This window comes from Hetaerina americana, unplaced genomic scaffold, assembly GCF_022747635.1.
Source record: "Hetaerina americana unplaced genomic scaffold, ioHetAmer1.1.p SCAF_6, whole genome shotgun sequence".
In the NCBI taxonomy this organism is placed as follows: domain Eukaryota; kingdom Metazoa; phylum Arthropoda; class Insecta; order Odonata; family Calopterygidae; genus Hetaerina; species Hetaerina americana.
This window is the reverse complement of record NW_027287205.1, coordinates 88,007,770-88,020,249: the sequence shown is the minus strand read 5'-3', so window position 1 is coordinate 88,020,249 and position 12,480 is coordinate 88,007,770.

Here is a 12,480-nt window from a genome sequence, read left to right as displayed (position 1 = left end):
CTGTGGCAGTTGATATTTCCGGCATTATTAATACTAACCCTGGCGAAAGCTCTCATTCCATTTTCAAAGCGAGGCGATAAGTCCTGGGAACGAGAGTGAACTCCACGCCGCCGCCTGATTGGCTGTCCGTCTGTCGCGGAGTTCTCCATTCATCCCGGCCATCTTCACTCCTCTCTCCTGCCTACCCCCCTCCCTCCCCCCTTGTGGTGACGGCGACCCCCCCCCCCACTCCCTCCTGCGTGGGAAACCCGTCCTCCTCCCCCCCGTGGCCTCAACCATTCATCAACCTTTCATCCCCGAATCCATGACGCTGTGTAAAATGCGCTCGGCACGCGACGGTTCATCACGCGGGCGAGAAATGAATCACCGGCGTCGGAAAGAGTGCCACTTGCGTCGCGCGAACGTTATTCCGGTGCCGAGAGTAAAAATGAATATCCTGGGGAATAAAAACTCCGAATTCGCTTTATTCAGGGTTTAGGGGTTCGGTGGGGTCGGGGTCGTGGAGAGGTGACCCTGAGAACTAGGGTGGATATTTGGAAGCAGGGTACAAACACCCCCCCCCCCTCCCCCCTTTGCCTCACCTGAAGAAAGGAAGGGTGGGGGGGGGGGGGAATTGGATATGTTAGTTGGAAATGGAAAAGAATATACTCTCAAATGCGCCATGTGAAATATGCACGGATTTCAAAGTTTTTTCTACTAAACCTTTGATTTTTAAGCAGCTTTTTGCGAGGATATATCGAGGTAATCTCTTGCTTGTTTTAATTGGCGAACACCCTTCAACGAGTGCATTCCAAATGGAATGAAAAATAATAATTTGTTTTTTTTATTTTGCTAGATAGTAATGCTTTCAGTATTCTTTCTTTTTCATTCACTCTTTAGCATAAAGTTTATCCAAAAGTCTCTTCACGTCTTCGATTAAATATTTACGAATTAAAAATGAGATTTTACGAGAAAGTTCAAAGGTTATTGAATGATGTTGAAGTGAGAGGAAGGTTAAAGAAGAAGTTTTTAATATATTATTAGAAGTAGAGAGAGTTTCCTTGGCTGAAATACGAAGGAGGCGGAGAAAGTGGGCGGAGGAAATATCAAAGACGCGTTGTCAAGGCAGTGAGAGGCAAGATGGTGGGTTAGTAACGGGATGAAGAATCATCGGCTTTTAGGACATCAGATGGAGGCAGGTAGAAAGTATGTAGAATTGAAGAAGGGAATGATGAAGGGCAATGAAGGGGAAGTCTACGTGGTGCTAAAGGTTAATTGTTGTAAGAGTTCCACCCAAACAACCAAACTTCGGGTTGTCAACCGTTTTTTGTGGTCCAGAGTCCGTCCGAAACACACTTACCGGTCCGTTCCAAGCTCTTCTCGCCGTGATCGCTTTCTCCCTCTCAGACCGCCCTCTCCTCCAGTAATCATATTGCCGCCATCATTCACGTGAACCGAACTTCAATTTTCACGTGGTTCTATAATTTGTGGTCCGTTAAGCTTTTATTGATACCATTTCTTTGTCTTTATAATTTGTTTCCATGATGCTGATGTTTTCGGACTAAATAAATAAATAAAAACTAACCCTTAGTAAATAGAATATTAATAATGACTACAGTAGGGTGTTCCCTATAGCTTAATATCCTACACACAGTAAAAAAGGAATATAGCTAAAATAACTTTGGGGAAAGTATAAAAGAATACCGGGGCAAACTAAGACATCGGCGGTATGGATGGCGCCAACACAACCCAACCTACCTAAGATAGTATGAACACAATATTCAGGCAAAAGAGGAATATTGAAAGAACCCAGAAAAGTCGGGCAAAACTCCGTCCTTTTATAAGGAACAGACAATTCGCCAAAAGTTACTGCACGAATTTGTTTACCCATCGTAAAAATACTTTGAACCAAATATCAAATCATTAAATTGAGATTTCGAAGTAGCTCCCCGCAATAAAATATTTAGCTCATTATCTCACGTTGTTGTTTCCAATATTTTTGAAACGTCGAATCCAATTTTTAATTAGTTGCCATCACGCACATCTTTTATTCTACGCGGCCTTTTTATTAGTATGTAATAATACTGCTCCAACGATATATCATAGCGATATGATTTTTAATTTTGGAATGTTGTGTCTTAATATTTCGTTAAAGTAATCTCAAAAATGAACATATTTTGAAACTAAACTGTAATAACTTTTACCGCTACTTTATTGAATAATGAATTTCCTAAATAAGTGGGCAATAAATTGTGAAGCCGATTGGTAGGGATGGCTTTATAAAACCCTTCGATTTGCATTCCTTGGCAAGAGCGGGAATTAAAAGGACTCATGGGCGATGCAATTAGCGCCACGAACCGAAATGCACGACGCAGGAAAATATTAACCAATCAGAACAATACTCACCGTATTGTCACTCCGTTTTAAAAATAATGGACGATATTGTTGGTTTTTGATTTCATCCGTTGCTATGAGTTAGATCAATTATCGAAGATAAAAATTCGGACCCTGAGTTGACTTTTTTGAATCGGACTGAGTTGAATTTTGCTTTCTTCTGCTGGCGTACAGTTAAGGGAATCATGAGAAAAGATCGATTCGACTGAAAATAAATGATAACCCTAATTGTTTTAATTGATAAAGCATATTTTGTGTTGCGCCCATGATCGCCGCCCTCGAAAAATACCGCACACGCCCCTGTTCGGTAGGGTGACCGAAGAAGAAAACAGTCTATTGTGAGAGGCGCTGGACTCCTTTCATCAATTGCTGTCGGCGTTCCTCCACCTCCGCCCGCCCCATTCGTGCGTGCGTGTGTGTTTTGTACCTCGGAGGGAGGGGGGGGGGGTCGAGAATGATTTATCGCGGCGGGCTGACGAGGAGTGTGAGGTCGTCGCAGCTGATTGGTTCTGTCGCTCTGCAGTGACCGGCTGCGACGGCGAAGTACGTACACCCCGGAAGGGATTTCCCGTCGAACAAAACGAATGCGTCAGTGTTTATTCTCCGAAGTCCCGCTTCATTCCGAGGATGATTGGCAATACTCCACTTCTTAGTCGTTGCTCGTATTTTACATACTACAAACTTAGATTGTATGCATGTCCTAATGCAATTCTGAAGGATTTAATAAATGATATAAGAAGGGAATATGAAAAATTAGATGTAGGGCGTTCTTTGTACGTCTCGAAGGCTCGATATTTGAGAGAATAGGATAAGCTTGGATGGATGCAGGTAATGAGGTAATTTGGACGGAAAACGTTTGAAGCACAGATCGAAAATAAACGAAGGGAGCCATGGAAAAAGTGGAAAAGAAAATATTCATTGAAAGAAATCCAAAATGAAACGCAGGAAAGGTAAAAAGAGATTATATTGGATGACAGTGGTGGATTGCTGTTGAATACTGCGGCGCATGTGCTTATAAGAAGGGGAGAGTTATATGGGTAATGAAGAGTAGTGCAGAGGATAAGGGGGGAGGGCTTGATTAGCACGTTGGACGTGGAATGAAGGGCGGGCGGAAGAGTGCGCTTATGTGAACTTGAAGAATGCTTTTTTATGTAAAAATGCGCGAGGATATTTAGTGCCGAACTGGTCTGCACATTGGAGTGTAGAAGTTCATACGGCTTGGTTGGTAATATTGACTGCTTTTAATGATAATAATTGAACAACTACCTGTATACATGGCTGAAAACAAGCAAAACAATGAATCTCCCATTTAAGATGTAGTCCCGTTGGTGAAGCGAACACATTGTACTTGTCCGCCTGACTCATCAGCGACTCTGCACGACGGAATTGTAAACATAAAACGAGGATGAAATGCCGAACGATTTTTTATCTCTTGTACTAATCACTGCGAAAACGCTCGAGGAAATAAATACAGATATATTCACACATCTCTTCTATAAACTCCGGCTTCTTCCTCTAATGCCTAATGCTCTAATGCCTCTTCCTCTGCCGGCCCCGGTGGCGGCGGGGTAACGTCCTCGTCTGCCATCCCAAGGGTCGCGGGTTCGATTCCCGCCTGGGTGAGTTTCCCTCCATCTAGGGCTTGGGTGTTTGTAAATGTGACATTGTTATCGTTGTTAATAGTTCGATGTAAAGGCCAAAATGTGCTGTTTTCGGACTTATGCTGAATAAATAAATAAATAAATAAATAAATAATACGTATGCATGGATATAAGAGGTCTAAGGCAGGGTTACCCATTGCTGTTCAACCTGAATGTAGAGAAAATGATTAAAGAGGCATGGGAAGAACTGGAGGTAGGAATGTAAGTGGGCGGGGAATTCGCAAAATCATTTAGGTTTGCTGATGACCAAGCCTTAGTTTGTCAGTCAGCCAAGGGGCTGCAAGCATTGCTGAGTGAATAGGAAATTTAGAGCGAGAGATAATGGATGAGAATCAATATTAATAAAACAAAGGTTATGCGATTTTCTGGAAAGAAAAAAGCTAAGCTAAACATTAAAATAGGAGGGCAAAAACTAGAGCAGGTAGAACAGTGTACGTAACTCGGCAGTGTTTTTGACCAACACGGTCAAAGTAGTAGGGACGTAAGGAGAAGAATTGCGCTAGGCAAAGAGGCTTTCACAAGGAGGAGGGAGTTGATGACGGGGACGTTGAGTAAGGATGTTAAGAGAAGACTCGTAAAAACTTTGATATGGTTCGTAGCTATGTACGGTGCGGAAACGTGGTCATTGAAGCCGGAGGATAGACGTAGATTGGAGGCTTTTGAAATGTGGGTGTGGAGAAGAATGGAGAAGGTGAAATGGACAGAGAAGAAAACAAATGAGGAAGTACTTAGTATGGTAGGCGAAGAGAGTGGTATGTTGGGGGAAATCCTATGGAGGCAGGAAAAGTGGAATGTTAGGCAAATGAGGAAAGGGCAGGAACAGGATAGGGATGTTGGAGAGGATGAAGGGCATAGAGAAGAAGAGGGTATGTTGTAAACTAGGTTGCTGGATTTTCTTTTGTTAGGAGTCACAAAATATTTATATGGTATTTGGGTCCGTCCAGAACCTTCCTTAACTGGTAGATTACCTTTAAAAAAATATCGTGTACATTTTTTTACTGTGGTGCCCTAAACACTCCCGAGTTACTCTCCTGCGACGGCCCGCGTGTTGTGGGGTGGTAATGGGGTTGTACATAGCGGCAGTGCGCCCTTGGAAGTACAGGGTTCGTCCGGAAAATAAGTGTACTGAGCTCAGGAAAAAAAATTTATTGCACTTTTACATATCTTAAGCTAATATTCCTCAAAATAGGACCCTTGTGAGTCGATACACTTGTTCCAGCGGCGTTCCCATTCCTGGAACGCTCCCGCGAAGGCATCATCGGGAACCTCTCGAAGACACGTCGTCACGGCCTCTTTGACGGCGTCCAAAGTCCCGTATCGCGTTCCTTTCAAACTCCTCTTTATCTTCGGGAACAGAAAGAAGTCCGGTGGTGCCAAGTCCGGGCTGTAGGGCGGGTGCGGCAGCGTTGCCACGCCGTGCTTGGCCAAGAAGTCCGACACGACAAGCGCGGTGTGAGACGGCGCATTGTCGTGATGCAGCCGCCAGATGTTTTTGATCGCTGGCCGGACGCGGGCGACTCGTTTTCGAAGCCTGTCGAGCACTTGGACGTAAAATGCAGCATTTACAGTTTGTCGTTCAGGTACAAATTCGTAGTGGACGACTCCCCTTTTGTCAAAAAAGACAATGAGCATCGCCTTGATCCGAGATTTGCTCATGCGAGCTTTCTTTTGACGGGGTGATGATGGGGTGTGCCACTCCGCACTTTGTCTCTTCGACTCCGAGTCGTACTCAAAGATCCACTCGTCTCGTCACCCGAAACAACGTTCTCTAAAAAATGTGGATCATTTTTGCAGTGATCCGCAAGTTGTGTCGCGATTTCCAAACGATTGAGTCTTTGATCATCACTGAGCACTTTCGGCACCAACTTTGCACAAATTTTTCGCATCTGTAATTGCTCCCTAATAATCTCGTGCACTATTGTTTTTGGCACATTACACTGCTCTGCTATCATCCGAACACTAAGACGACGATCAGAGTTCAGTACATCGCGAACTTTTCGCACATTTTCGTCGGTGAGTGTCGTTGATGGGCGGCCGTGGTTCGTCGTCGACCTCTTCTCTGCCCTCCACGAACATCTTGTGCCACCGAAAGATCATGTTTCTGGACATGGCTGACTCCCCGTAAGCCTGGTTAATCATACCGACAGTTTCAGTAGACGATTTCCCAAGCTATACCGTAAATTTGATGGAATAACGCTGCTCCAAAAACTTCGGAATCGCGTTCCGTGACGTGGGTCGAGCGTGGAGGTTCGCGTTAACAGAGCTCCTCACTACACCATAGATCAGGGCCGACTGCCTTTTTCAGCGTCGCTTGCCAACATACCCCCCTCCAATCGCAGCCCGTCATAGCGGTGCTGGGCGCGCCTGGAGCGGCGGGAAAAAATCAGTACACTTATTTTCCGGACGAACCCTGTAGGCCTCTCTAGTGCGTATCACTGCCGAGACCCTCCCAAACACACCGTGATCTCGAACTGCTCTGAATACCCTATTACATTAATGAGTCTTCTAAAAATATTACTCAAAAGGAACAATAGCATAACCCCTTCTTTGTCTAACATATTTTACATTCGGCTAATTCAGATTCAATATAAGCGCCCTCTGATTTTATTAATAAGCAGCAAAGTGGTTAGCACGCTAACAGCAGAATTGGCGGTTGGCAACGAGACGCACGCTTTCCATATTATTGTGCCTCTCATCCCCTGGAGATTACAGTGTTGGAAACTAGAATATCTTTTTTAGGATATTTTCGTTACTTCGTTAAGAAGCCATTTGGATTACGTGTTGGTGCAGGTGGTCAGAGGACTCTATATTGCCCTTATTTAAATCCCTAATCCCTCACAGCCTATGACACTCTCATGCTGATTTCATTAATCGTCGCATTAATTTAGAAAAAAAAATACAAACACTTTCGGATGATAGTGAACGTCGAGTATGAACAAATAAGTGTGAACAAAGTCAAGTTGTTGTATATAGGGAAATACGGGTAACAGTACTTAAATTGACAAATTATTTTCCAATCTTGTCAATTTGCCGCCAAGCAAAGGCTATCAGTTTACACAATGCAATGCATTTTCCACGACTCAAGAAGCTATGAGGGGAATGAATTACTACGAACACCCGCCATAACACATAGACACACACACACACACACAGAAAGGTTGCAACACTCTTGTTACGTATTGATACTGCCATTGCTGTGGTAGGAGACAACTCACCCACGGGGGCCCACAGTGTTTGGGTTATGTCCTTGTTGGTGCGCGGACTGGTGTAGCCGAGTGTGTACATCCGTTAGGTTTTCATTTGATTGCCACTGATATTTTTACGCATTTTTATAGAGATTAACATCGATTTTGTGACAAAAATGAATGTTTAGGAAAACTTTGTCTCATGACTACTAATGTGATATTGATTCGAGTCTGCACTTGACTCAAATCAGTTTGTTGTATCGATAATATTAAATGAGGATATTAATTGATCCTTTAATTAGTCTTACGATAAATCGCTATCACTGTGTCGATAATTTCAATTCAGGTGCACGTCCCTACACTCCGCCCGTCCAAATATCGCTTGCATATTTTGTCATTAACTTCGGTTTGTCGTTCGATGGTGCCTCCGTGAGCGCCGTGGCTGTGTCAGATGTTTTCCTCAAAGTGATGCCGGGCGTCTCTCGTCGAGGAGGATTGAAAATAAAAAGCACAAACGGAACCGCGATTTCCCCCCCCTCCCTCTCCTCTCAGCGTCGGGCCGAATGCGCACTGCCTTGCATCCCATTCATGGCGCGTGGCGTTATCCTCCCCCCCTCCCGTCTAACCCAGTTCGCCTTCGGCTTGGACGGGGAATTCAAACTCTTTCGCAGAGTTCGTTCCAGCGCTTCTGCAAAACGGCTTGTTTCCAAAATTCTGGCGAAAATAAATCGGTCGTGAGGTTGATATTATTTATTTTTAAATTTTTTGAAAATGGAGAGAAAAGTAGTTCTTTCCAATTTCCGTCGGTCTGAATGGAAACTGGATCGTTCAGAGCTTTCTATTTGTGCTCTTTCCATGGAGGGCGCTCCGGGGATGCTTTTCGCTGAATGATTAATTTTTTTTCTTTTAGCTGCAATGAATTTCAAGTTGAAATACGTATTTATTTCGAATGTACCATGAAAGTTGCTTTCGTCGGCCCTTTATGTATTATGAGTGGTGATTAATACCGAGGGCTTTCAACACTTTCATTGATAATTAAATGAAACGTGGATAAAGTTTACGGAGTATTAAAAATCTGTGTTTATTAAAAAATGCCATTTGTCATTATTTTTAATCAGTTCAGTCATAGATGATGTAGTGTAGACATTTTTTTTACCTACAAAATATGTTTTCTTCGACGCTTATAAATTTATTGGTACTTTTTGAAAAATGGAGGGATGTTTATTAAATTAATATTTATCGTCTACGGAAGCAAAGCCGTAGCTATGAAAATCAACACTCGAGTCAAAATAATATATTTTCCTTTTATGATTTATTGGCATTCATTATTTACGTTCGTTCGCCATGTTTAAATTTAAAGGCGAAAGACCGAAATTTAACAAATGAATGTGTCTCCTAATCTTATTATTTAGGACTTGGACTCCTAAATTAGGTAACTAAAAGGTAAAAACTTAATGCTCTTTTCAAGAAGTAGTAAGGTTGAACTTTAGAGTTAAGAAAATTTAAAAATGTCGAACAAGTGAGAGCGTCTGCAGAAATTCCCTATATTTCATTTTGGAGGAGATTAGAGCTTAGTTTTTTTGACACTAGAGGATATATTATGATGGCAGCATGCGTAGTTTGTATGAATAGTATCGGGAAAAGTTTCCAAAAAATAGATTCATTTCACATACTGATATACGCTGAGTTTTTCCTCTGCTTAAAAAAAACTTTTGGAAGAAACTATACTACATTTACATAATTTATGTAAAAAGTGGGAAATATATCTGAGATATAGATTTATTTGAGATTATGCTAAATTGCCTTAAAACTCTTCAAAGTCCTACATCCGTTGAGCGTCGATACACTTTAACCAGAGAGGCTTTTCCACGACTCGAAGGCTCCCTGGTAGGCTCATTCCAGAAGTCCCTTAAGAGTATACATGCAAGTTTCTTTGATGGCACTTAGGGTTCCATGGTGGTGTCCTTTGAGGGAGGGAGGATTTCACTGTTGGGAATGGGAAATAGTCTGCTGGTGCCAAGTTGAGACTCTAAGTGGGTTGGGGAATCGTCGCGATGCCGTTGCAGAAGGTCTTCGCAAGCAGACACACTCGACTATGCTCTCTTGGTCGTCCGTCCAAAGACCTTCGGGAGGACGAGTTTAGCGCAGATATTTCGCATCGCCAAATTTTCAGTGATAATTTTGTGTGTGCCGTCATCTTCGATGCGTATGAATGCGATCTGCACTCATACGCACACTTAACCGATCGGAATTCAGCAATCCACGCGCATGTCAGGAAAACTTGTTACCGATACTTTTTATAAATACCTTGTATATGTTTTTACTGACCCCAATTAATGAACCAACAAAAGTGACCCCAGCTAATTTGAGTTACATTTGTCAAAATCTTAATTTAAGCATTGTTTACATTCGGATGGGAAACTTGGACTAGCTGGGAGAAGTGTGAAATATATTTGGGTATATGTTAGATGTGACTGAAGGTGAATTAAAAAGGTTTAATGTACCATGTATTATAGTGAAGGATGACTGAATGTTGGCATGTACATATAGGGAAAGGGAAGAGAGGGTATTTGGTTGGTATACACCCAGCCATGGCCGCTTAATTTATGGTTTATTCGAGAGAAATGTTGAAGAGGATTGAGGAATATGGAAGTGGAGGTATGGCACGGGAATAATGCCCTGCCCGAGGGCAATGTCACTCGAGAAGGATGACGTGACGGTGACCAGCGTCCTAGTCACTCGAACATGAATTTTTAAAAGTGAACTTCAGAACCAAAATGAATTTGTATTTTTTGCTTCAAAAGAGATAGTAAAAATTAATTAATGCCTCAATGTACCGGTCTCAGTTTTATTAGTTCAGATGTCACAGTTCTGTTAACATTATATCGCCCCCAATATAATATCCTTCATCCACCCTTCCCTTCGATTTCTCCCAATACGTTTTCTCCCCTTGCCTCGCCCCAGTACTTCCAAACCCACAAAAACCGAATGTCTTCACTTCTAGTCATTTGCATCAAAGACCCGGTTTACGCGCTGCTTTAAATTATGACCCAATTAAAATTTTTCCCTAATATTCCTTTGCATCTGCACTGATGGCCTTTTTCGTACGTTTATCTGTGAAAAATTCTTAATGCAACGCTTTTCTTCTTTTAATGATTTAATAATTTATTCCCTTTCTTTTAAAATATTTCCAATGTGAGTGAGCTGCATCGCCTGCTCCAGATCATACCATTCAATTTTAATTTTAAACTGAACATTCAACCTTTATTTAAAAATCTTTTTTCCATAGTAAAACGATGTTATTCGCTTTTCAATTTGTCATTTTGCCAATTCTTACAATTTGAAAACTGGTTGATCGATATACATATATGAATGTGAAAATGATGAACCAGTCTCAACGCCCTGAGGAGGATGGCTAAGCTAGCCATCGCAGCGTCGGCCGCCGAAACCTTGACCACCCAGTGGTCATCACCAAAGTTTGTATCTGTTTTTCCTTCTTCCTTTGTCCAATCTTTAAATATCTGGCCTTTTTCCGGCCGGTTCTCCTCTCCTAGAAAAATGGTAAAGGATCAAGAAAGGGTTGTCTAATGCCGCAAAAGACACTATTGGAACCGTTAACATTAAAGGACTAGGAAATCATGGATCACGGATGAGATGATTACAAAGATGGATGAGCGGCGAAAATGGAAGAATGTAAATACGGAATTAGACAAAACGAAGTACAAAGAATTGAACAATAAATTGAGGCGGGCAACAAATAAAGCAAAACAAGCATGGTGGAAGACGCAGTGCGAGGATATGGAAAGTCTGCAGAGGAAGGGTAAAATCAGTGCGCTGTACAGCAAAGTTAAATCGTTATCGGGAAGTAAGAAATTGAGATCTATGCTAACAGTTGGAGATACTATAAGGCAGGTAAGGTAATAGTTGACACAGGAAAGATCCAAGAGAGATGGAAGGAGTATATAGAAGAACTGTATAGTAAAGAACTCAGACCAACAAAGTTAGACATTGAAAAAGAAAATGACGTAGAGGAAGACAGCTTAGGTCCAGGCATACTAGACCATGAGATAGAAAGGGCATTAAGGGAGATGAAACTAAATAAGGCCGCGGGGGTGGACACATTCCCGCGAAGCTTTTTAAATGCTTAGGAAAATGTGGGAGGAAGAGGCTACATGGGCTGATCCGTAGTATTTAGGAGGTATTTGCCTGTTTCGTAGATTTCGAAAAAGCGTTTGATAGAGTGAATTGTGAAAACCAATGAGTATATTGCAGAAAATAGGAATAGATTGGAGGGAAAGGAGGTTAATCCGCAACCGGTACATGTCTCAGACTGCACAGGTGCGAGTGTGGAACGGGGAGTCCGGTTGGGCAGTGTTAGGAAGAAGTGCAAGGCAGGGTTTCCCATTATCACCGTTGCGTTTCAACCTGTATGCAGAGGAAATGATTAAAGAGGCATGGGAAGAGCCGGATGTAGGAATGAAAGTGAGCGGAGAATTCGTAAAATTAGTTAGGGTCGCTGATGACCAAGCTATAGTTTGTCAGTCAGCCAAGGGGCTGCAAGAATTGCTTAGTGCATTGGAAATTCAGTGCCACCGGTATGGGATGAGAATCAATATTAATAAAACAAAGGTTTACGATTTTCTAGAAAGAAAAAGGCCAAGCTTAACATTAAAACAGGAGGGCAAAAACTAGAGCAGGTAGAACAGTTTACGTATCTCGGTAGTGTTTTGGACCAACACTGTCAAAATAGTAGGGACGTGAGGAGAAGAATTGCGCTAGGCAAAGAGGCTTTTACAAGGAGGAGGGAGTTAATGACGGGGACTTTGAGTAAGGATGTTAAGAAAAGACTCGTAAACACTTTGATATGGAGCGTAGCTATGTACGGCGCGGAAACGTGGTCATTGAAGCAGGAGGATAGACGTAGATTGGAGGCTTTTGAAATGTGGGTGTGGAGAAGAATGGAGAAGGTGAAATGGACAGATACGAAAACAAATGAGGAAGTACTTGGTATGGTGGGCGAAGAGAGGGGTTTGTTGGGAGAAATCCTATGGAGGCAGGAAAAGTGGATTAAAGGCGAATTGATCGGTTGTGGGATGTTGAAGACTGTAATAGAGGGGAGAATGTTAGGCAAACGAAGAAAGGGAAGGAGCAGGGTAGGGATGTTAGACGGGATGAAGGGGGGAAGAAAGTACTTAGAGATGTAGCTGGACCTGATTTAGAGTAGAATACTGGATGTTGTGTATTGTTAGGAGTCACAAAAT